Source organism: Arachis stenosperma, chromosome 10 (genome assembly GCF_014773155.1).
Source record: "Arachis stenosperma cultivar V10309 chromosome 10, arast.V10309.gnm1.PFL2, whole genome shotgun sequence".
Classification (NCBI taxonomy): Eukaryota; Viridiplantae; Streptophyta; class Magnoliopsida; order Fabales; family Fabaceae; genus Arachis; species Arachis stenosperma.
This window is the reverse complement of record NC_080386.1, coordinates 20,652,760-20,658,759: the sequence shown is the minus strand read 5'-3', so window position 1 is coordinate 20,658,759 and position 6,000 is coordinate 20,652,760.

Sequence of the window (6,000 nt, the reverse complement as noted above, 5' to 3'; positions counted from 1 at the left end):
GTACAAAAATAAATATAATAAAATAAATCACGATTCTCATACCTAATGACATAAAATTTAACATTATCCTTTTCTAGAGCCATCTATTTTTTTAGTTTTTATCCTTATTTTTGTATTTTATTTTGATTTTATTAAACCAAAAAGTATTAATGTCATTTAACGTTAATTTTTAACTTTTATCATAAATGAAAATATGTGACTTTAAATGTATTAGATAATAAAAAAATTTCATAATAAAAAAGGTTAAATTTACTCATTCATTACATTTATAGAAGTGTAAATGATTCACATAAGAATTACGAGATTTTTTTTTAAACTTTTATTTTTAAAATAGTATTCAGCTCTGAGTGTAATAATTATGAACTAATATATGCTGGTACTAATTGCTATTGGAGAGAAGATAAAAAGAGAATAAAAACAGAGGAAAGAAGAGAGAACAAATTAATATAAGCGTGGTGGTGAGGCATATATAGATAGATAATGATAAGAAAAAAGAATAATAAAATAAAAATTAAAAATTCTAAAAGAATGATAAGACTAAAGATAATTTAAAAATTTGAATATAAAATTATAAGAAGTAAATTTTTTAGCTAATAAAATTATGCGAGAAAAAGAGTGATTTAAATATAAATTTTTATATTTGTTTTAAATTAAATATAATTGAGAAATAAATAAATTTACAAATATTTATAAATTTTTATCTTCATCATTACACATAGTAACAACATAATGATTTTAGTATTACACCTAAATTAATTTAAATTCAATTATTTATATATTAAAGAAATTAAATAACTAATAAATTTTTTATTTCTTATTTAATTATTCTATACAAAATTTTTAAATGCTTGATATCTTAATTTTTTTTAAATAATAAAATATGACTTAACAAGTAAGTATGAAAAATAAGTATCTTTATAATAGTTATACATCTAAATATCTAAATCAAACAAAAAAAATAATTCTTTTAACAAATCTTTAACAATTCAAAAGTTAACACAATATGTATGGATCAAAGTGATAAACAAAAATGAGAGTTGTGATAATAGTAATATGATATGGTGGTAATTGATTGCGGTCGGAGTTAATAGAAAAAGAAAAAAAGAGAATAAAACAAGGCAATATAATAGCGACGATAAGACAATAATAATTATACATGTAAAAAAATAATAAGAGAAATTAATAATGTATAATACGATGAGATGATATAATTAAAATAAAAATTAATAATTTTAAAATAATAATAAAATTAAAGATAATTAAAAATGTTCAATATAAGATTAAAGAAATAATTTTTATTTATTAGAATTATGTATTTTAAAAAAAGAATATTTTAAATATAAATATAAATTTTTAAATTTATTTTAAATTAAATAAGATTAAAAAAATAAATAAATTTAATATATAAATAACTAATTTGTAAATAATGTTAATACAAATTTTAATAAAAATATAATTATGTTAAAGTAATATATTTATCGTGCAAATATATTTTATCTTAAATATATTATACGTATATTATAACAAAAAGCCGCCAATAAACATGAAACAAATCCTGTAACTCACCTTTAGCGGCGGTTTTCTAATCGTGTGTTCTGAAATATTCATTTAGCGGCAGTTATACCAACGGTTTCTTAAAATGGCCGCCAAATCTAATTCCGTCACCTATAACCAGGACGGTTCAGTGAGCCGCCAATCTTTAATTTTGCGACTATTTAAAATTACCGCTAATCATAAAAAAAACGGCCGCCATATAGCTTCCTTGTAGTAAAACTTATATATACTTAAAATTAAATTAATTTTTGTTTCAAAATTAAACGGTATTACAAACACCTACTTAAAAATTAGCAACAATGCTATATGAACATATGAAATCCACAACAATCATGTATTTATGTTTCTTTATATATACGTTTGTTTGACATATATTTTCAATAATTATAAAGTGATCAAACCGCCAAAATAAATTAATGTTTTTACAATGCCATAATTAATTTTTTTTCGTGAATACAAAAAATCGATTCTTAATGTACTTCATAATTTTATTCATATTTTGATTATACATATAAATTATTTAATTTGATTATGTTATTTATATAGTTCAATTATAAATGTAAATTAAATTTAATTAATATAATTATAAATTTAATAATTATTCTATATTTTAACATATACCTCAATATAAACAGTTAATTAATAGTTAATTTTGATTTTGTCTAGTATCTAACATGAATTAATTGTTCTATATTTTAATATATACTCCAATATAAGCAGTTAATTATTAGTTAATTTTGATTTTGTCTATCTAACATGACTTATGATGACTAGCTATGATGCATAAGATACGGAACATGACACGATATTAAATATATAGACACACGAATTTTAAATTTTTATAAGACACGGAAATACAATATATGAAGTAATTTTTAGATGAATTATATTAATATTTTGATATTTTTTATTGATATTAAGATATAAATTAAATTTTTAATTTATTTTTAATATTTTGATATATATTGATATTAATTTATTTTTAATATTTTTAAATTTTTTATGAAGTAATTTTTTAATAAATTTTTTTATTTAAACATAATTAAACACAAAAAATATATATAATTGACAAATATAAATAAGTATGGTATCTAAAATATATTTGACATCATAATTTAACTAAGTATCCGTGTTTTACATATTATAGTCGTTTATTTTAAAACTTGATGTAACATTTAAGTAGGGAAAGGACTTGTTGTAATACTTGTATCGCCGGCGCCCAAGTATCTTGCACGTTTTTTTCTTCCAAGTACTCTATTTATGGTGGTAATTACTATTCAATAACACTATTCAATGCCAGACTAACCCAGTTTCAAGGCTTCGAAACTCGATCTTTTATTTTTTTTAGGGTAAATTATTAAATTGGTTCTTTTGGGCGTAATTATGTTTTGATCTTTAAGGTTTAAAGTATCCTATTTGAATTTAAAAATATTTCATTTAGAATTAATTTAGTCTTACAGTGAGGTCAAAGTTAAATAATTAACGAAATATCCTACATAACAACAATACAAGAACAAAATCGATAATTTGGAGAACAAGTACAAGCTCCAAAAATACAAAATCAATTGTTGATGCATCAATATATTTATTTATTATTTTTCTTATAATATAAATAAAATATTTTCTATAGAACTAAAGAGAATGATAAATAAATATATTGATGCATCAACGATTGATTTTTTGTCTCTAGAGGTTATATTTGTTCTTTAAATTATCGATTTTGTTCTTCTACTGTTGTTATGTAAGACATTCAGTTAATTATTTAAGTTTGACCTCACCATGAGACTAAATTGATGCTAAATGAAATTTTTTTGGATTCAAATAAGACGCTTTAAACCTTAAGAACTAAAACAAAATTATGTCCAAACATAAAAAACCAATTTAATACTTTACTTTTTTTTTAATATTACGGCTGTTATCTCTCCACATGATCTTTTTATGTATGTTGTACCGAAATATAGAGGTATCGTAACTTTAATTTTCAAATTCATTAAAATAATAAAATGATGAAGCTGTTTTCTATTTGAAAATTTAAAAAAAAACAAAACAAAACAGGCAATAGTATTTTCTATTTTAATAATTTAAAAAAATGTAAAAATAAAACGACAATACTGTTTAGTAGTTTAGTAATTTTTAAAATTAAAAAATATTCTTTTAATAAAAACGTCAATGATGTTTTTCTTAAATTAATTAAAAAAATTTTAGACAAATGTTTGTGTCTTCTGAAAAATAAAAAGATTGTCCTCTAATAAAATAAAATTTATCTAAAGCCAAATAACATAATGTAACACATTTTTTATCAATACTAAAAGAAAAATTATAAGAAAATAATGACAATTATGATTAATGTGAACAATGGATTAAAAAATAATTAGTATTTAAACGTATTTACATTACATACAGTTATTCTTAATATTACCATAATTTTTATTATACGTCCGCGCCATCATTGTTCTTTGGTCCTCACCTGACGCCGCTGCACCCCCGCCGGCCATACCGACGCTGCCGTAGCCGCCCGTCGACACCACCGAAGCCTCACATGACGCTGCTTTCCCTTTGTAGCAAAGACCGATGAGTTCTGCATGGAGATTGATCCGCCCTCATTATAGGAGAACATTGCTACCGCTGAGGATTGGCGGAGAGCACTCAGCAAGGTCGTCTCCGCTGTCGTCGTCCTCTGCATAACCGCATGCTGCTCCTTTGACATAAGTCTGCCGGTGCCAGCTACGCCACTGGCTTCATCGTCGATCAATGATCAATGATGGGAGTTTCTTCACCGTTCTTTCAAGTCCGGTACCACATGAAACGATAAATGATCGGAGGTTTTTTTATTTTTCGCTACTTATGTGGTGTTAATATTTTCGTCATATACATTCTTTTATTTGTTATGTCTAGGTCATGTAGTTGCAGAGGCCATGTTTTTGAACCATAAAGAAGTTCCAGTGAATCCAATATACAGAGATCCAGTGAAAGCACGTGACCACTGGGATGCACCGATCTTTCACCACTATGGAAGGGGTTGCCTACCATCATTCTCACCGATGGTCACCGTTAGTAGTTATCGAACTGTTGAAGGAGGAGCAGTAGTGTTAGTTGTTGCGTTGTTTTCAACACGGCCGTGCCTTTCAATGAAGCTACTTCAATAGCCAGTTCAGAATGGTCATTTTAGTAGGTATACGGATTGTTATTTTAATTCTTATGCAGATGATTATTTTGATTTTATTAGGTTTAGTATATATAATTAAAATATGCTGGATGTTCAATTTATTAGATATGCGGATGATTATTTTTATCCTTAAGTGGATGGTTATTTTTAGTAGGAGTGAGCGACGCTGGTGACAGTGTGTGGCAAGTCAAGTGACGACGGCGAGGAGGAGCCAGACGGCGCCGTTCGTTTCTGGTCTAGAGGAGATCAACCACGATGAGGGTCCTTATTGCCGACCAAGCGACCGCTGCGACTGTAGAGAGTTTGGAGGAGAAGTTGGTGTTTTGGTAAATTAGGGTATAATAGATTATTAAAATTTGAATTACTGAATAAAATTTTTTAATTGGATAATTTAGGTGGAGTGTTCTTTTTTAAATTTTATTGGACCAAATTTTTAGTCTGCTGTTCACGTTGTTTAAATTTTTTGTTGCGTACCTAACCAAAAACATTAAGTTGAATAATAATATATGGACACAAAAATTAAATCATATAATTGTATGATTTAATTATTTTAATAAATAATTATTTCATTATAAAAATATAAAATAATAAATATATATAATGACGGATTTTGGAATATTTTTTGAATTTATAAAATATTTTTAAGTCAAATTGAATTAGAACATACTTTTAGTAAATTGCATGGATTAGATTAAGTCTGGTTTTAGAATTACCTTTCTAAACCGATCAAAATTATCATTGTATAATATGCGACAATTTAATTAATTTATTATTAAATTTTTATTTCATCATCAATTAAAGTTATATTTATCGTTAATTTTTAAAATTCTAAATTGTTACGGCCCGGCCCAGAACCAGCTTTGGGCCGACCCGACCCGAGCAGTACCCGACCCGGACACGCGCCCTCCAACCGACCCGGACACGCGTCCTGTACGGTTCACACGCGGCTGCAGGACAGCGTCCTTGGGAATATGGGCCTGTCCCATAAGGGGCCCACTACTGACATGTATATAAGGGGAAGATTGGCTCTTCCCCCGAGGTACGTCACTTTCTACATTACTCCCCCTGCTTGTACGATTTCTGACTTGAGCGTCGGAGCGTCTTTGCAGGTGGCACCCCCCCCCTCGTCCGTTCACCAACTCAAGTGCTCGCCAGCTCGGCAGACCCTCGATCAGCGCACCCAGGACTAAGACACCCTCATCTATCCACCTTCGCATCTTCTGTCCACCCGACCTGTTCAGGAGCCGACCAACGAACATTGGCGCCGTCTGTGGGGACGT